The sequence below is a fragment of the Mauremys reevesii genome, linkage group 1 (genome assembly GCF_016161935.1).
Source record: "Mauremys reevesii isolate NIE-2019 linkage group 1, ASM1616193v1, whole genome shotgun sequence".
Taxonomy (NCBI): domain Eukaryota; kingdom Metazoa; phylum Chordata; order Testudines; family Geoemydidae; genus Mauremys; species Mauremys reevesii.
Window position 1 is genome coordinate 28,496,158 of NC_052623.1, and position 20,887 is coordinate 28,517,044.

Consider the following 20,887-nt stretch of genomic DNA (forward strand, 5'->3'; position numbering starts at 1 on the left):
CAGGCAGTTTCAGGTGCTATACCTGCCCCGAGTCCCACTGCCAGTTTTTATGCTTTTACATTTGCAGTTTCCTGTTTCAAAAAAATTGTCCTTTCTTGTGTTGCTTCATGAAAGAGGTGCACAAACAGGGCTAACTGCACTATTTAAAGAAAATATTGAAACCAAAATGCTGACACACGCCTACCAAGTACACATACTAAAAATGGAGAAATATATTTTTTCTTGAAAGTCTTTCAACTATAGTAATTTTCAGTGGTGTCTGAAACAATAGATAAAACTATTTGAGGCAGAAATATGATGTAAGTTTAATGAGTCCCTTTAAAATACAGTATTTCAGCTATAACTACCAGGAACTAAGAGTTGCTATCAGTTTTTCCTTGTATTTCACATATACTCATAAAACACTGTTGTATTTATATGCACGTTGACTTTTTTAAAAAGCAGTGTGTTTGAAATTTGAGTCTCTTGACTCATCCTTTACTATGCCTATGTATTTGCAACTGTACACTGTTACGTGTGCATTGTTGTGGCTCTGATGCACATTCCTGAAGGAGAGTGCATAGAACAAAAGCTAGCATGCATGAGGGGTGTGGGTATGTACACACCAATGCTCTGGCATGGCCCTGTACCTGTTCTACAGTGCAATGTGAACAGGGGCAAGAGGAGTGTACCCAGGTCATGGGTATCAATAGTCCGCCAGGGTCATTCCCACAATGTATTGATCCCTTTGCTGCCTGATCCGTACTCAAAGGTTTAAAGGTCCCTGGCCCCCCTCGTGGTAGTAGTATCCTGCACTAAGCATTTCAGATCAATTCTTCCGTGAACTGTATTGGTCACCACACGTGATCATGGACCATGTTCCAAGAGCTGCCGCCTGTTCTCTAGAGCACACCTGGGTGTTGATCAAAGTGTAGTCAAAGTACATCATCCTCCATGACTTCGCCTGGATTGGCAGGACCATCAACCTCTCTTAGAGGCTTGGGCATTCACCGGACTCTGTCCCAGTGCCAGGAATGCATGAAGCACCTGAGGCTCCTATAATGAAGCTGAAGTACTCCAACAATCACTCCAGAAGCGGGCGTAGCATGTGCCCATGCTATGATGAGCTTGACGGGGTGTTCTCCAGGGCTACCAGTACAGAGCCTGAAGTATCTCACAACCCCCTTTTGTGTGATGAGACACAGATGAGGGGCAGGGTGAGCAGGCCTCAGGGTCTCTCATGGGAAGTCCTGGAGCAACACCCAGGAGACCCGATCTCTACCCAGTGGACCCAGTTGATGAAGCCTACCATTGAGGTCCTGAGGATGACCTGAGCTGCTACAGGAACGAGAACCCGAGGCCGGTAAGTTACAATACATCCCCACACTCCCCGGAAATATACTCTTTTGCTCCAGTAATATATATACCTAAAGCTGGCCTACCCCACTCCAACATGCTCCCGGAGGAAAACACAGGTTTAAAATTAATGATTAAATTGAAATCCTGTGAACTACTGTAAAGCATTTAGTGGACTCTTTACCAGATTACTAATGAGCAGTTACTGTGCACCTGTGTCTGTGCATTTTGCAGCCATCATTCTGGCAGCAATGATCCCTGGGCTGCACAGATTGGGCAGAAATGAGGGGAGAGAGTGGTGGGCACTGAAAGGGCCTAGGTGGGGAAAGACCAGTTTTATGATATTTGTGCAAAAACCCAACACCGCCCCTCCTTATCCATCTTTCCTTCCCCTTATAAACAATAGCCATGCGGAAGGAAAGTGGGGGTGCTTGGTTGCTTGTGTGTGTTAGGGGTATTCCCTTCACCCCTCCCCTGGTTCTTGTTACGCAGACAGAAAGCAGAAGACTAGAAGTCCAAAGGGCAGACAATGCAATGTTTCCTTAAACAGGCATAATTATACCTGTAGTGCATGCCTCCAGTCCCACCCCTTGCAATTCATGGTCATGTTCCATTTTGGACGGTCTAGGGGCTTTGGTACCACCTCTTTTGTATCCCCTGGGAGGGGTAAGGAGTGAGATTGTGCTTCAGTGAGGGACAGGCATTTCTTTGGCTTTTAGTGATTCTTGTACCTTCCCCCTCTCCATCCCCCTTGTCCCTCCCCACTGCTTGTTTGACCTTATCTCGCGAGAGGAGTTGAGGCAGGACTGTCCTTCAAGTGTACGCTCACATATTACACTCCCACTCTGCCCAGGAACACTTTAGCTCCATCTCTTATCACCCCATCTGGCTTGTGGGCAGATGTAACACACACTGTCTTCGTTTTTTGTATACACATATTAGTAAAAATTTCAAAAGGCAAATGGGCAAAAAAGACCCAAAATTCTATCTCAGGTGAATATACAGGCCTGAATACTACAGTATCATCTCTAACACTTCTAACAGTGTGCAGGCCCGTTTAGGTTTTGGAAGAGAAAGGGAGCCATGTGGTTGTGCAAGGAATGTCATGGCGATGCATTATCCCTGTGACCATTTCAAATGTTTATTACCATTCCCCGTCCCTGGTGTCTGATCTCTCCCTGTACTGAGGCACTCTGCAGAAACCAGGAGAAGCAGAGGTGGGTGAAGTATCCACTGTGGCAGTTGTACAAACACAACGCTGTGTCCCTTAGCAGTGGAGAGGTGACTGGCTTGCGGTGTTAATCCAAAAGTTCACAGAAGAAAATACACTTGTGGTGTGACTCTGTTTTCCTGCCCCTGTCAGTGCTGTTGCCGGACTATCTGGCAGGGCAGAGAAGGAGCATGCTGGATGATCCTGCACTGGCCCCCAAAAATCTCCTGGCAATTCCTGACAAGGGAGAATGTGTAGGAGGGGAAACAGTGAGCCTGATTCAGCCTGTGTTCGGCTGCCAAATTCCATGCAGGAGACATCCCTGTTTGTTACACCCTCTCAATATTCCACAGCCATCCCTCTCTTGTCAGTGGGAGGGGAAGGGCAAGGAGACGTGTCCACAGGCAGTAATACTCACCCCCTTCTCAGAGAATTTGACCAGGTGTTTTATTTGTGTGTTCCCGTTTCAAACTGTTTTAGCACAATGTCCAATATATGTCTGTAAATGAAAATTATTGTTCACTTGTGTGCACACCCTGCTTTCCGAGTATGATCACTGGGACATTTCTCACCCATTTGGGATGGGTCATCGGGATTCACAGCACCTGGCTGATTTCTGTAAATGTGTGGTGCCAAAGAAATGCAGTGATTTCTGTCCCTTCCATGCTCCCTTCCCTCCAGCCATGAATTTCCTACTCTTTAGAAAAAAAAACCAAAAAATGACATTGAGGTAAGCTGTGAAATACTCATTGCTGTCTAATGCACCAGAATGAAAAACAGAAGAGACGGGAGCATACATGGACACTTAGTGCGGGTATTGGGTGCATGCTAGCAGTACACAGAGAAGTACCCAGGGAAGCATGTTTTTGGATCTCAGCTGTGCCCCAGAATCTTTTGCATTGGTGCTTCAAAGAAGTGACCTAGGTTATCTTTCCATAAGTTCAGCAATGGAGTAGAAGAATCTGTAAAATGTTGGTAACAGCTTCCATTGTCATGTCTGCTATAGAGTGAAAGAATAGTAAATCCCCATAAAATATGTTAAAATAACATTGATAGGTATGCCAACAAAATTTTGCAAAATTCTGAATTAAAGGTGCAAGAGGAATTTATATGTATCAATAATTAGGTTTATTGGGACATTAAAAGTTTGAATAATCCTATTTTAAAACTTTATTTTCCTATCCATTTCAGAAATGTTTTAAAGTAAGTAAAGGATTTGATCTGCTATTATTGTAAAGTTAATTAACTAGAAATAACTGACCTAATTCAAACATGTCAGACTCAAAGAATAGCTAGTGTTAGTGTTCACTAAAAAAAGGTAAGTTTTCAAATGCATATTATGCCAAAACCAATGTGTGACCCCCTTGTGAGGCACTCCTGCAGTCAACCAAAAGACCAGCAGTTAATCAAAGTATAAAATGCATGCCATGTGGCTTTGCAAAGAGCTGACGTACTGTGTTCCCAGGCATTGCTATTACTGCTGTGCATATGCACGCACCGGGATATGCAGTAAACAGAACAGTACTGTCTGTACTACAGTATATGCACAACAAAATACAATGTTTCCCAAGTGAAAGAGGACAAAATCAACAGGAAAACATATTTTATTCATAAATTTCCAACATGCTATCACCTAAAGTGACAATTATTACATAAAAGTAATTGTTGTTCATTTAAGCCATTTTTAGTGCAGTTTGGCAACATTGACTCCAAAACATTGTATTTTTAGAGCTCCAGGAAGCAAACATAGTTGAGTACATTTTGTTTTCTTGGCAGAAAATAATTCATCTGGATGGACAATTTAAACATCAAATTAATATGAAAACAACCAAAAAGATGATATTTTAAAAATTATTTACACAGCATGACAGAGATTTGAATATGACTTTGCAATCCAAAAGCCGCATACTGCCTGTGACAGGTTGGATCACAGAAACCCCCTTGGGAGCTGCCAACTGATGTGCCAAGACTACCTCTGCTCTTGTTTTCCCTGCCAGCTCGGGACCCCAGCACCTTGTCTTGCTGAGCCAGACACTCCCGTCTACTCCAACACAGACCCAGGGTCTGAATTACCTGCCCCAAAGCTGCAGGTTAACCTGAAAACAGCTCACAGAAGTGTACTTGTCTTTAGCACTCAGATGCCCAACTCCCAATGGGGTCTAAACCCAAATAAATCCGTTTTACCCTGTGTAAAGCTTATGCAGGGTAAACTCATAAATTGTTTCCCTCTGTAACACTGATAGAGAGATATGCACAGTTGTTTGCTCCCCCAGGTATTAGTACATACTCTGAGTTAATTAATAAGCAAAAAGTGATTTTATTAAATACAGAAAGTAGGATTTAAGTGGTTCCAAGTAGTAACAGACAGAACAAAGTAAGTCACCAAGCAAAATAAAATAAAATGCGCAAATCTATGTCTAATCAAACTGAATACAGATAATCTCAGCCTCAGAGATTCTTCAGTAAGTTTTTTTTCCTCAGACTGGATACCTTCCTGGCCTGGGCACAATTCTTTCCCCTGGTACAGCTCTTGTTCCAGCTCAGGTGATAGCTAGGGGATTCTTCATGATGGCTCCTCTCTTTGTTTTCTTCCACCCCTTTATATATCTTTTGCATAAGGCGGGAATCCCTTTGTCCCTCTCTGAGTTCCCACCTCCTCCTTCTAACTGGAAAGACACCAGGTTAAAGATGGATTCCAGTTCAGGTGACATGATCACATGTTACTCCAAACCTTCTTTACCCCTTACCAGCACACAGGTATACAAGAAGACTTACAGGTAAAACACAGCCATTTGCAGACAATGGTCCTAGTTAATGGGAGTCATCAAGATTACAAACCACCATTAATGGCCCACACTTTGCATAATTACAATAGGCCCTCAGAGTTATATTTCATATTTCTAGTTTCAGATACAGGAGTGATACATTTATACAAATAGGATGATCACACTCAGTAGATTATAAGCTTTGTATTGATACCTTACAAGAGACCTTTTGCATGAAGCATATCTCAGTTACATTATATTCACTTATTAATTTTTTATAAAACCATATAGACTGCACAATGTCACACTGCCCCAAAGAGTTTACAATCTATATCACACAATTGTGGTACACAGGACAATTGTTCATATTTAAGAATGTGAAAAGACATTTGCCAGTGAGGAGTTCAACACCAGAAAACAAATACATGTTTACAATGCAAAAAGTGTGCAGCCTATTTAATGGCTTCGTATCTATCCAATTTCTGGAGCAATAACCACTGTAGCATCTATGCCTTAACTTAATAGTACTGATAGAAATATAATAAAATATCTGTACATAAATGGACACAACCTTGAGTTGTACCTTCAAAATATTTTTTTCTTTATTATGTGTTTACAATGTTTGGTTTTCTTTCTTCCCCTCCTCCCCCCAAAATACTATAATTGAATGGATATCACCAATTTGGAATGTTTTGTCTGAAATGGTTCAAGCTCAAACTGTTAGATTATGATGATGATCTTGGGGTCATATTTCTATTGTAAAGCTGGTTTTTAGGGATTATAACGAGGTCACAGAACACAGTTTCAGCCTAAATTTGGGATTTTGGAAATCAGTGAAATAGAAAATATGAGGTTCTTTACATTCACATTAAATTTTAAATCAATTTTTAAAATCTGAATCCATCCTGTGCTGTGAGATGTCGCTTAGGACACAAACAAGGCTCTGCCATCTCTGTCTATCCTGGGCCACTCTTTGCTGTGTCCTCTATGTTGTTAAATCCTATCAATTTTCCTTCTTTGAGTAGCATGTGATGGAGGGATTCTTTGGATCAGCCCCTTTTTCATGTTCCTCCAGCTGCCTAATGGTGTGCCTTCAATGACAGACATTCTGGCTTAATTTGTTCCAGGTATTGTCAATTGAATGTTCATATTAAATTTGAATCAAATGATACTTAGTTGCAAATCCATCTAACTTATTGCTGCACTAAGGCTAGTGCACATCTTCTGTGTGACCAGTAGAGAATCCAGCAGTCTTGAGAGCTGAAAGTACAGGAAGATGAGTAGACATGTGGGCATGAAGGTGTCTGTCTGAAATTTTGTCTTTGGTTGGAGAAAGACCATTAAAATGACTATCTGCTTAAAAGAAAAAGGAAACATTAATAAACTTATTATGTGGTACTATAAATAATAAACAGGGCAAAATTATTATTATTAAAAGAATATGGAGTTTGTTAACATAGGGTTTACTGTCCAAAATATCCCTCTTCTACTATTGCAAGCTCCTCCTATCAAGCCTGTGGCTTCTTAAGTTTGTACTGCAAAAATCACCTTCCTCTCTTGCTACTTTGACCATGTTGTTTCCCAGTTCAAGTCCTTTCACAGCCATCCATTCAGTTGCCAAATCAAGTTCAAACTTCTGGTCCTCAAGTTCAGGGCTCTGAGATCTCGAGGTAATACACTTTCTCCTCCTCCTTCTCCTTGCACAAGCTTCCTGTTTAGTTGCTCCTTGTATGTCTTTCCTGGCCTGGTTTTCATACCTTCATCTGTGCTGCCGTTGATAGTTAACACAATCTTCTGCCCCAACCAGTCACCATCTTGTCATTTAACGCCTTCCTGTCTTTTCCACAGAAAGTCTCTAAGCTAAGTTACCATGTAGTAATGTATATTTACATACATGTAAAAATGATTTTCTTGTAATTAACATCTAGCTGAGACTTTAAGCTCCTCTGGTCAAGAACTGTGTCTTTTACTTATTTATATACCTATATAATTATATAAGTAATCCTTATTACTTAGTATATTGTGAGATGTGTCTGCTATAAGAGAGAGAACGTTAGTGTAATGTGTCACTGTCAGAATTATCCACAAAATCAAGTAAATTCTGGCCTTGTGTTTTTTCTAGACTTCTCTTATCGCTTTGTACATTAAGTATTGTACATAGTCCTTTGTTAGAGTCTTAGAACATCTTGCATTACATCTGAATTGCAATACTTATGGACAACATACTCCCCCCATCTCCTCTACAGTTTTTTTTTCTCTGCCCTCTTTGCTGTACTATAGAAATGAAGGTTTTGTATTACAATATAATAGAACACGCTGAACTCAAATGATATTGGGAGCAGAATGATTTCCAGCAAAAATAGCTGTAATATTTCATTCTTTTTCTTATTTGCAGTGTTGGTGTAGCCAGTTGGTCCAAGGATATGAGATACACAAGGTGCCTAAGGTAATATATTTTATTGGACCAACTTCTGTTGGTGAAAAAGACAAGCTCTCGAAAGCTTGTCTCTTTCACTAACAGAAACTGCTCCGATAAAAGATGTTAACTCACTCACCTTGTCTCTTTCATTCTTGACATTTTCAAAATTACCTACTGCTTATGCAGTAGCCAAATTTAATATTCATCTCCATAGCTACTCATAATGCCAGCTAAAATTATTCCTTTTAGCAACATTAGTCCAAATTTAAAATAGCAGTAAGCCTAAACATGAACACTATCAGAAATTCCAATATTATCTGATTTTTTGCATGCTCCATTTATTGATCTGTGAACTGCATCACGCAGCCTAGAAAAGGGGCCTTAGTGTAGCTGAGAGTAGAGCCTACAGTTCACCCATAGATATTCAACAGTAAATTAAAAAATGGGGACTTTTTCCATAGATATAAGTGAACTCAACTTCCCAAATTGCAGACAAACCAGTGCTGGTTGTAGTTGGAAGTTTGGAGGTTAAATATGAAACAAAAGGAAACTGTGTGTTAAGTTAATGAAGGGGAGCTTGGAACTGTAGAATCGGTTCCAAAAATGTAGCCGGGGGTCCAACTGAGAAATTCCAACATTTTAATGAAAGTGCAGCAGTCATGTTTCAAGCACTGTATCTGTGGTTATTTATGCTATGGGAACCTTGATGCCAAAATATTTTTGTCTTCTTGAGAGATTTTTAATGTGTTGCTTAGGGATAGGGGCTCAAATCCTGGTCTCATTGAGGACAAGGAATGTTTTGACATTGTCGTCAGTGGAGCCAGGATTTCACCCATTGTACCTGGGAGGAATAGGAGAGGGATTTTTTTGCAGTTGAGTTTCAAAAATCCAGTATGGATCATTCTACCTTCTTTATTTGAGGGTTCAGTGGAAGAGAAGATAATGTGTGGGTGGTGACTTCGGTAGTGTTTGCTTTTCAGACTTTTGCTGTTCAAACTGTTTCTTATGCTGCATTGAGGTATGAGGGCACTTGCTCGTCAAACTTTCAGTTGTAGTATAGTTGTTGAGCCTCATTCTTATCATGCATGTCCATATTTGTTCATATATCAATATTATTTTGTCTAATAAGCTGCTATTTTTCTGCCAAAACACTAATGTCATTTAAATTAAGCTATCCGGAGCTGACAAGATAACAATGTAATAATCACTCTAAACTACCTTCTGTTTAAACTTTTTTCACTTATTAAAATAGGTACATAAAATGGGATGCATTATACCCCCATTTGTAAAAGCTGAAATCTTTGATCTACTTCCCAAGTTATACTAATATACACACACACTTATGAGCTTAGTCCTGGAAGCTATTTATTCATAAATAAAACAATTTGGATCATCTCCAGAGTGAGCCTTTATTGTGCATATCCACCTTTTTAGTTGATACTTGCAAAAGTGGGAACTTAGTATGGATGGTATACATTCCATTGAAATACACTAAATGAAGTGCTATTTGAAATACACACCATGAAGTGTAATTTTGGTTTCTTGTTCCTTGAATTCTGTTCAGTTGTCATGTCATATAGAGTAAACGGTAGTAAACCTTAGTCTGGCATTTAGGCAAGCATTTTATATCCAACCACCACACAGTCCAAGCCACATGTGAAGAATTATTTCTTTTGGTTTCCACTTGTGTGATAATACCTCTTCCTTTTCGCTTCACTGAAGGGAATTACTTGATGTTGTCACTCATCCCAGGAGCTGAGCCCCCTGACTGTACTGCTCTGCACACCTTCTTCAATGTTTACATGTTAGTTTTGCTTGTTTTGAAGATACAAAATACTTATCCGTTTTTGAAAACCATAGAATTTTTGCTCTAAGATTTACTAAACCCTTTGATTAAGAGGTTATAAAATATATACTGACATGGCAATTTTTAGATAGCTATATATATATTTTTAAATTGCATTTGAGACTATCTAAGGATGGCAACATAGAATCTCAGGGTTGGAGGGGACCTCAGGAGGTCATCTAGTCCAACCCCCTGCTCAAAGCAGGACCAATCCCCAACTAAATCATCTCAGCCAGGGCTTTGTCAAGCCTGACCTTAAAAACCTCTAAGGAAGGAGATTCCACCACCTCTCTAGGTAACCCATTCCAGTGCTTCACCACCCTCCTAGTGAAAAGGTTTTTCCTAATATCCAACTTAAACCTCCCCCACTGCAACTTGAGACCATTACTCCTTGTTCTGTCACTGCTACCACTGAGAACAGTCTAGATCCATCCTCTTTGGAACCCCTTTTCAGGTAGTTGAAAGCAGCTATCAAATCCCCCCTCTTTCTCTCTTCTGCAGACTAAATAATCCCAGTTCCCTCAGCCTCTCCTCATAAGTTATGTGCTCCAGCCCGCTAATCATTTTTGTTGCCCTCCTCTGGACTCTTTCCAATTTTTCGACATCCTTCTTGTAGTGTTGGGCCCAAAACTGGACACAGTACTCCAGATGAGGCCTCACCAATGCCGAACAGAGGGGAATGATCACATCTCTCCATCTGCTGGCAATGATCCTACTTATACAGCCCAAAATGCCGTTAGCCTTCTTGGCAACAAGGGCACACCATTGACTCATATCCAGCTTCTCGTCCACTATAACTCCTAGGTCCTTTTCTGTAGAACTGCTGCCTAGCCACTCAGTCCCTAGTCTAGTAGTGCATGGGATTCTTCCGTCCTAAGTGCAGGACTCTGCACTTGTCCTTGTTGAACCTCATCAGATTTCTTTTGCCCAATCCACGACAAGCACTATTCTATATATAAATGTGCAAAAGTAAGGTTTACTAAATTCAATTATAGGTTCTCCAAAGGGACATCATCTATTAAAATCTACGGGGTTATGTAAAAAGGGTTAATCGTAGTTTCATGTCCTACATCTGAGTTCCCCTGTCAGTTGTTGTGGTTTTACAGTTAAGTTTTCCTGTTTCTAAAATGACTTTTTTCCTCCTGCTGGTTCTCACAACCACAAACTTGTTTGTGTGTTTGGAGGTGGAGGGAGATAGAACTGAAAAATAGAGAGCATTTTTAAACACTTCTGAGATCTGTGATTTTTGAGGACCAACTCTGGAAATATAATCAATTGAAAAATCAAACATCTGAATTTTTTTACATACACCTGGCAAATGGATAATTCAGCTAAAATATTTTCTTTTAACTATACCTAAACTTAGAGCAATATAGAAACTGTTTCACACTTCTCTGCCTTGTGGATACAGGAAATTCAAAATATAAATGCATACAACATTATGGTATTACCTATTATTATAGGAACACACTTGAAATCTCTGTTCAGTAGCAACAGGTACTCATCTGCATGTGATGCTTTCAGACTCCATTCACTCTGACAGCCTTATATTTGCAGGTTCAGAAAAGTCTGGCAAACTCATTAGTGAGATAGCCAGTGAGTGAATCCTGAGTCCCTCAGAGACCAAGAACCTCTTCCATATGTGAAGAACACTGGACTGTTTCTATGTGCTGTGCTGAACAACAGGAAATAGCTTCATTTCAGTCCCAGACTTTTTTTTTTCTTTTTTTTTAGCCATGGAAATGAACCCCTGACAGCACAGTGGTAGAAAGGATTATTTTAGGGCTTTCTAAATGTTGGCAGTGGTGGTTATTTCCATTTGTGCATGAATTCTTTTCTTGCTTGTATCGGACCCTGCTGAGGCTGGTTCAGGCAGAATGCTAGAGAATGACTCTTTTGGAGAACTCTCTTCCTGCCTATGGTTTTTCCACCCTCTAAATCAATCTTTCCTAAAGTTAGATTAATAAAGTGAAATTGGCTGTCACAGATCTGCTGGGCTCCCACTACTGGCCCACCCAGACTGCTGTTCAGGGACTTCCCAGGGTGTTTAAGCCTCCAGCACCTTGAATGAAGTCCAGCCACTGCTCAATTCTTGGGGTTCCTAGGCCCACTCCCAAAGTGAAGACCTTCTGCCAAGACTCTAGGCTCAGTGCTGACCCTTCAGACTCCCCCATCGCTTAAACATACACTCCCCCCTGAGTGAGCATTCTGGTTTTTCAGTTTGGTTCATTATAGTTATGAAGCTTAGAATACACACAGGCACTTCACACAGGAATCTAACGCCCCTTGCTCTTTTACTTAACAAATAAAGCACAAGAGAATACAGATCACACAGAACACAATGAACATCCTAAACTCAAAGCTCTTTGTGAGCTCATTCTTCTTTTGGGGGATCATCTGTGTTCAGGAAGATAGGCAGAGTCCACTGCTACATACTGGGTTGTTTCTCCCTCATCTTTTTGTCCCTTTTATCAGGTGATGTCCTGCTCAGCTTCTTCAGGTGGTCACAGACCCCTGCCAGGTGACTTCATTGCCAAGGCAACCTCTCCCTTGCTAAATCAGTTCATCTGCTTGGTAGCAAGTGTAGAGCTATTCCATTTAGATAGAAGAGCATTTAATGTCAACGATCTTCTCTTGTTATTCTTTTACCTCCAGCCTTTGGCATTTCAGCCCAGCATGAAGATGGACAGTCAACAAAAGAAGGCAAAATGGAGTTAGCAGCTACATACAGAGAGTTCATAATCTCTCAGACAGAATACATGAATTGTACAAACAGGTTCACCAATTTGTCACATTAACAAAAATAAGTGTATGAGTTAATGTAATATTTATCTCAACATGAAATTAAATTAAAATTGTGTATAGTATCCTAATTATACACTAATGAACTGGGATTAAACAGTATAAAGTCACTGGAAGTTATCTGGCTAAGCCCTGTGCAGAAACTGACTGAAAAGACCATTGTAGAGCAGATTTACAAGATAAGCAAGACAGGGTTTTGTTCATTTTCTGTTCAGATTTTGAATTGGTTCTTCTAAGGTTAGGAACTTACTTAGAAATTACTGTACTGGAACAACTCAATGATTCATCTAGTCCTGCTGAGAAAGTACTGTTGAAGGTTTCCAAAAACTTAAATCAAGGACCTGACCAGGATTTCAAGTTTGTCATGCAATGCTTAAACCAGTTGGAGGTCTGGCAACTGAGAAAAAATCATGATGAGTAAAACTCCACCAAAACCAGGTCTAGTTACTCCAGAGGCTTCCAAAAGTGTTGTCAAGAAGAAGAGTTACATGAACTGGGGTTCTTCAAGCGATGTTGTCTGCATGGATTTCACTCTTGGTGCACATTTGTTTCAGGCATGCATGATCAGATTCTTTTGGCCAGCAATGGCCACAGGGGCCATTCCTGCACCCCAGATGTCCTCACATTCCCCACACCAGAAGGCATAAAAGGCAGAGCAGTCCCAACCATCCCTCACTTTCTTCAACCAAACAGAATCTGGAATTTATGTGGACAACACATTTCAGAGAACCTCAGTTACTATGGGACACTTCTTTCTTCGAGTGATTGTCCCCGTGGATTCCACTCTTGGTGACTAACATGCAGTTGTCTGTCTGCTTGGAAGTAGCTACTACGAGATGTACTCAATCAATGACTACAGGACAACCCTACCAAAACAGGCATCTGATCTAGAAGCCTCTGTCAAAGAATGGTGTCTTGTAGATGTGTGGACTGAGCTCCAAGGACCTACTCTACAAATTTTAGAAATAGGGATGGTTCTTTGAAAAGGTAGCAGAATCTGCTTGACCTCTAGTGGAATGAGCTCTAATGGGGCTAGGTGTTCTAACCTGATTAGCGTGTAACTTGTTCTTATACAATAGGAGACCCATGTTGATAATTTCTGTGAGGATATTACTGATGCTTAATCCGATCATCTAAGGCCACAAACAGTCTAGGTGTGCTGCTGAATTATTTTGATCTGTAAAAGTAATGCAATAATGCCCTTACTGCATCAACTACATGAAGTTTAGCTTTCCCTGGTGTTAAGTGAAGCTTGTGGAAGAAAACTGGGAAATGAATATATTGGGTCATATGGAACATGAAACAGCTTTGGGTAGGTGCTTGGAATGAGGCCCAAGAGTGACCCTGTCCTTATGCTATAGGACCTTGTCCTTATCTATAAGGATATGTGCCCCCAGGGCTTAAATCTTCCATACCCTACGAGCTGATGCAACAACTTCTAAAAGTCTTCATTGATAGATGCTACATGGAACAAGTTGCTAAAGGCTCAAAGGTGGGGGGGACCCATCAACCCTATTAATACTATACTGAAGAGCCAGAAGAGAGGGGGCACACATACAGGGGGAGAAACATGAATAAGGTCTTTAAGGAATCTATCCACTGCAGGGTGAGAAAATACAATGAGGTTCTGGAAAGAAAGATGATGTGCAGATGTTGCTGCTAGGTGAACCCTTATAGAACTAACAGTAAATTGTCCAGGATTACTGAAAATGGGTGTTGTCAGGGGAAACAGTTGGTAACGAGATGACCAAATAGAAAACCTTTTCAACTTAGCTTTGTAAGTCAGTCTAGTTGAGGCTTTCCTGCTTTTGAGTAGAATGTTCTAAACTTCAGCTGAACAGCTTCTTCTGTCTATAAATAAAAATTAGCAAAAAATATTTAAAAATTTATTTGTTACTAAGCCAAGCGGAAAATGAAAAATTAGCTAATTATTTCACAAGTACACTAACTAATCACTAACACTAACTACAGCAGAGTCACAGAGAAGCAGGTGGATGTTGCAAGTGTTCTGCCTCATTGCCACAGGCAGTGAGAAGAAACTGAGGGATAATCGGGCCAACTCTGCCCTTTCTGCCATTGGGTGGCGGGGAGAGGACATCCAGGGCACAGGTATGGCTCCAATGGATGCTGCTGGCCAAAAAAAATTGATCTTGTTCACGTGGTGCACATGGTACCCCTCGCCTGGAATCCATGAGAACAATCACTCAAAACAGAAACAAAGGTTTTGGACAGAAACCAAAAGTCAGATCACACACTAGCTTAATCTGTAATCTTAGGACCCCAAAACTGATCAGTTGTTAGAATGTACAGATATTTGAAACATGAATTAAGATGGAGCATAAAATTATCAATATAGAAGAAGGCATCATGAAAAATGTCAAGCATTTTACCCAGTGCCCAGAAACTGCGGAAGGCAAATAACTCCATAATAACACCAAGTTATTAGGAAACAAAATAAGTTGCCAACTTGCAGGATCTGGGCCTATTACATGGAGATCTAAATTTTTCAGCATTGGTAGCCTGAGAGATTGCATGGGAACAGGAAGGATCAATCACTGTGGATAAAGTGGATATACATAGTACCAAGCAGGACTCTGGTTACACACTTCAAAGAGCTCAATACAGGGACTACTGAAATGCTGCATCTGAGAGACAAAGATAAAATTCTACAATGCATGGTTATGAATGCTGCTAACTGTTTTTAAAGCAGTGTGTGGAAACCACTTTATTATATTGTACCAATTGTAGCTGGAAATGTGACTTAAAGGAACTCAATGATTTGGGTACTTAATTGTACTAAAGCAACTGCATGATATTGATTGATTTGATTTATATGTATAGTACATATACAACCACGTGTGCTCATCCCAAGCTCTGGGTCCCTTTGATAAGCTCTTTAAACTCTACACTAAAATATATACTTTCCCTGTAAGAACCAGGACATGGAGTGCCACAGTTCTTATCATTTTTTTCAGCAGCAGTAGTCCACATTATGACACATCTGTATTCATCCTCCAGTTTACTCCGGTGCTCCCCTGATATCCAAGTCACGCTCATCAATCATTGGCAATCCCTCTTCTCTTTCACACCAGTGCTGATAGCTAAGTCACGCTCTGCAGTCTTCATCAGTCTGAAAGGGACTGCTTCCCCCCACACCTGTTAGCCAAGTGGGAATTCCTCCTCCTTCAGCCACCCCGCTGTTCTTAATGAATATCAAAGCATGCTAATAATCAAAATATTGTCTTTGTTCTTTTTATTTTTCAAATGCCCATTTTAATACATTTTTTTTTACTGTTTTTCCCACAGAGACAAAATATTAGTGCTGTCTTACATTTTTCATAGGATTAATTTCTTTAAGAAATGCCTGCTTGCATACACCCTACTTTCTGCTTTTTGCATTACTGTTTTATCACTGTGTAGTGATAAAAATATTTTTATTTTCAATAATTCTCACAAGCTGTAAATCACTAATACATAAGTATGGACACTTAACAGATTTCTGCAGGAAAAAAATGGATTTTGATATAGTGACCCAAACAGGGTTTTTTCCTATTTATTTATTATTTCCATCAAGCATACAATAAATATTATATCATGGGCAATTCAAATTTTTACATAAGATTGATTTACATAATTTAAAAAACAATACTTTGTAACATAGCAGTTTTACTGCAAGAAGAAATATGGATTATAATAAGTAACCCTAAAATATTTGTCATGTATTTTCTCAAGCTGTATGTGACTATGACTGCCAGAATGGTTCTTTTAGAGTGTCTTCACATGCAAATACCGTACTGTACTCTCTGTGAGTCTGCATGATATTTTCATTGATCTAAAGGGATACTATTAACAAAAATAGTAGTTGAAAGGTTATTTGGTTCAGTGAAGGAAGCGACTCAATAAGAAAAAATAGATGAATCAGTCAGGCGAAACATTCAGCAAAAAAGGAGAATAGGTCGGAATAACTTTTTGTGAACTTGCATTCTATGAATACTTGATAGACATTCACTAATTAAACTCTCCCAGTGTACAGGATTTGTAAATTAGAGAGGATAAAGAAGAAATTAAATGAAACAAATCAACACATAATGAGACCCACAGGCAGTGTTGTTGTATAGTTTATAGTGACTTGACCAATTAAAGTACCCAAGTGGTGTATACTTTGTGCTGAAGAGGATGTGAGTTAATTACAGCATATTATTAACACCCTCTGGACTCGTAATTAAGATTAAAACACTGACATTGTTAAAGGATTATACAGACTTGATTTTTATTAGACTTGATTTTGTCTGCGAGGTTCTCTGCTTTACAGAGGAAAATGAATTAGCACTAAAGCTGAGTGACACTTTTTTTTTCACCAGAAAAATTCATATTTGGGTCAACTGAAACATTTAATGAATTTACTGAATTGTTTCAGCAGAAAAAAATCCAAAAAAGTAATCTTTTCAATTCAAAACATTCCATTTCAAATTTTACTTAAATTTTAGTTTAAAAAAGGTGTTAAAAATGAAAGTGTTTCATTGTGGGTCAAGCTAAACATTTCATTCAATCTAAAACAACCTTTTTTTTTAACTTTTATTTTCATTTCATTTAAAAACTTCAAAAATAAATTTGTTTTGGGTTGACCTGAAACAATTATTTTGAGATTTTTTCAGTTTTTGAAACTGAACCAAAAAATTAGTTATTCACACAACTCTAATTAGTACACTGACTTCAACAGTTGTTGTAACACGCAGTTCTTCCTTTATAGTTGTTTTCTCATTCCTGAATATCATGATTACTGTGGTTGTGGTTGTACTAGCGTAGGGCCCAGAGTTGTCATGTCTGTGCACGCTCATCTCCAATTGACTACAATTCAAGTCATGCCCCTACTGGGACTTTTCCTTCAGGTGACAGTAGAGGCAAGTTTCAGGCCTGCTGATGTCAGCTTTCTCACATCTCCAGCAGAATTCTTGCTCGCTGCTGGCAGAAAGAAACAATGCATGGCTCTCATTATTCATTGCATAGATTTAGACCTGACCTTTTAAAAAAGGCATGACTAAAATCTAGGTGGCTGGATTGTTAACTGAATATATCATTTTATGACCAGGTCCTCCATGCTAGCACTTTATCAGCCCAGCATGGTGAGAGAGTGTGTTAAAATGTCTGAGGCTTTTGCTCAAAGCTGCTCTTGAAGCAGCTTGTTTTTAATTCACTATTTAAAGTTGGAGAAGAGATTTCAGATCTCTGTGAGATATGTTAATATTTGGAATACACCTCAGAGTATAGGATATATACAAGAACAGTATTGTCAAATACTTAACCTACCTTTCTGTTGGCAAAGATAGTTATTTTTTTTGTGTTGAAAAAATAAACAATTTACTTTGAGGGGAAGAGAATTCATATATTCCTAAATATAGTACAGACTACCCAGGCCTGGTGGCCGCCATCTCTTAAATCTAAATAGGTTCATGATGAGCGTGATCAGTCTGTTCTATCCAGCCAAACATTGTGGATCTGTGAAGGGAGAAAATACCTTTCTTTCTTTCTTTCTTTCTTTCTTTCTTTCTTTCTTTCTTTCTTTCTTTCTAAAAAAGACAGATTTCTCAGGAAGAGAACTTGAGGGGCTTGTAGAATGGTGAAATAGTTAAAAATACATGTATCTGAATCAGTGTGCTGTACTGAGAATTATACTTAATTCTGCATAATACTGTTTGCTGCTGAAATAATTCTGCTTAGGGATGCACCCTCCAAACTGGGAACAGAGAATGAGGCTGCAGTGCAGTGTCCTTGCAACTGTATCTCCAGCCTGTATACTGGAATAGTGGCCACAGATTGATCATGCCACTTAGAAGAATTGGGCCATTAGTCTTGAAGCCAGTGGTGCTCCACAGGGGTCCATCCATGCAGAGATAGTTGCCAGAGCAGGGATGTTGTACGTAATTCTTAATGATGAGTAAGATCTTTTGTGGGGGGAGGGAGGTGGAACTTAAAAATAGTGGATTGAAAAATTACTTTGATTGTGTTCAGTGGGTGTGGTTAGAATTGAGCAAAGACTAATGAACCCCCTGTGCAGTGACACAGGAAAGCTGAGCATTTTCCATGTTCAGTTTGAGAGGTTTTTCATAGATTCTAAGGCCATATTAAGTGCATATTGTTTGCTTGCACCCTCTTCACTAAGCAATCCATATCGTTCTGTATCAGTGACCTGTCTCTTCATTTTTACCGTTCCTCCAATTTTTGTGACACCTGGAAACTCTGTCAGTGATTTTATTTTCTTCCAGGTTATAGATAAAAATGATGACGAGAAGTCCCATGACTGGTTGTAACCATGCCTCAGTGGGTCACAACTGAGTGCCAAACTAAGGACAAACTGCTGAGAAACAGGGCAAACACAACCCAAGAGTGGTGGCTAATCCCCGATAGGATATATCAAACCAGCAACAAAATTAAACTTCTGTTTCACCTCACTGGCTAAAAAGTCATAAAACCAGTTTCCTTGGGCATCCCAGTCCTAGTCTTACCAGACTAGATATATAACAGTGGTTGCAACAATGATCTATATTGTCATATTTTTATCAGATAACATCACAAGTAGATATTTTGTACATAGTTTTGTAAACAAATGGAATTCCTGTTAGTTAGTTACTTCAGGAACTGGCTGCCATTTTCTAATCCCATATATATCTCAAGAAGTGATTTTTGTGACTGTCACGCACCTGAAGAATCACTGTGCACAGAGCTGAACTTCGCAGTGCACAAGGGGCTTGGTCCTGCGGTGCTGAGCACTTGGACCTGATTCAGCAAAGCACCTAAACATGAGCTTAACTTCAATCATATGAATAATCCTTTTTACTTTAATAGAAATGCCCAAATAATTAAAGTTAAGCTTGTGCGTAAGTGGATCGTGGCAGTGCTCAGCAATATGAAAGATTGAGCCCAAAGAGAGAAGACCACCTGCACAAGATTGTCCTACTCTCCAGTCATTGGACCCATCATGGTTTTTCTGTGTGTCAAGTCCTACGCACTCACAGAGATGAAGGGATTTGAGTCTAAGTGAATCAACGTTTAATTTTCTCTATCTTTAGTTTGTTGCAAATGCCCCATAAAATATTAGTCACATGCTACCATGTTTAATTCTTTTCACATAGAGATAAAATTATTTTTAAAAAAATAACTTATGCTATCTAAATAAAAAAAACTATATAAAATAGCCAATTTAACAACTACAAATCAAAAAGTGAATACAGATGGTAACAACCATCCAAAAATAAAAAGTTCTTCTCTTCAGTGAAAACTTTTATAGCTGCATTGTGTATTTTATTATGTAAGTCGTAAAAATAAGTGGATGAAATGTGATTCACAAGGCAAAGTAAACATTGGTATACAGCTCAATTGGCCAGATTTATCCCTGGTGTGAAGTCAGTTGAGTTATGCGCAAAATTAATTTTTCTCCTTATGGCTGTGGCACTTGAGAAGGAAATCTGAATGTCCATAAGCTTGCTCTTGCCTACATTACCCTCTGCTAACATGCTCTCTTTCATGTTCAGTTACCAGCCAGTGCTGTTTTCATTGTCTTTGTTGTAGGTTTTAGCTTTAGATAAAGCTCTTACGTTCTTTGACAGTGACATTATTAACACTTCCCTAATATGAGAGCAAGTGAAAGGCCATTTATTTAATCTGCTTTGTTTACACAGAGCATGAATGAGCATAAAAGCCCAAAGAAACAAAATTGTACCTTTTGTCTTCTATAGGAATTTTGAGGCTACCTTGTAGTTTAGGCATTTTATTTTTAACATAGCATTTGTATCTACTGTATTTTTCATTTGGAAACAGCATGAGTAATTCATCAAAGTATTGTACATATAATTCCATATTACTGAGTGTCCTAGCAAATAATTACAAGGATTTAACTGAATGAGGCGAACCCTCTATCTCCATTGCATGAGTGATTTGAGAGCAAAGGTTGTGACCTAAAGGGTCAAGAATATTGTGTGGAGTGTGTGAGTGCAGTGGACTTATCAGACGATCCCATTCAGTCTCTGCTTTTCTATTGAAATTTTCCTGATGCTGCACAATTAGTAAACACTGGTTACCAGGGATGTTAATGTTCTTTCTGGGTTCTGTTTGTTTTGTTGCTTGCATGGAGTCCTGATTAGAGCTGCTGAGGCGGAATTCACTCACAAGTGATTTATTTTGTGTATCTAAGCTGGAGTCCAGCTGTTTGAGGCTTTTTTCGCAGGGAAGTCTAGGTTTCAGATAGCATCTAGAGTGGCAGGACAATTGTGGTTAAGATACCTATTCGCAGCCTTAACTATTTAATAGTCGTTGATATGATCTAGAAATTGTCACAGGTTCTCATTATTAAACTTCTCGTAATAGTACCAAAGTTTGAGACTTTTCTCTACTTCTAGTTTGTCTTAATTAAAAAAAAAAAAAGTTGTCTCCCCCCCCACTGAAAAAACACCATGTCTGCTTTTATAAAACTGTATTAAAACAAAATAATAAAACATAGTCCTTAAAAGATCTTG

At 39.2% G+C, this 20,887-nt stretch overlaps 1 protein-coding gene and 1 long non-coding RNA gene across 5 annotated transcripts in view; one reads left to right on the top strand and one right to left on the bottom strand.

Moving 5' to 3' along the window:
* The window catches only part of TMEM135 (transmembrane protein 135), a 368,165-nt gene that overhangs the window by 296,207 nt on the left and 51,071 nt on the right, over positions 1–20,887 (top strand). The window lies entirely within an intron of this gene.
* LOC120385332 overlaps positions 12,252–20,887 on the bottom strand; it is a 28,080-nt gene continuing 19,444 nt past the window's right edge. Inside the window, exons 2-3 of the long non-coding RNA XR_005589379.1 lie at positions 17,090–17,339; positions 12,252–14,228 (exon numbers count right to left, since the gene is read on the bottom strand). This is a non-coding gene — a long non-coding RNA (uncharacterized LOC120385332). The remainder of the gene's footprint in view (positions 14,229–17,089; positions 17,340–20,887) is intronic.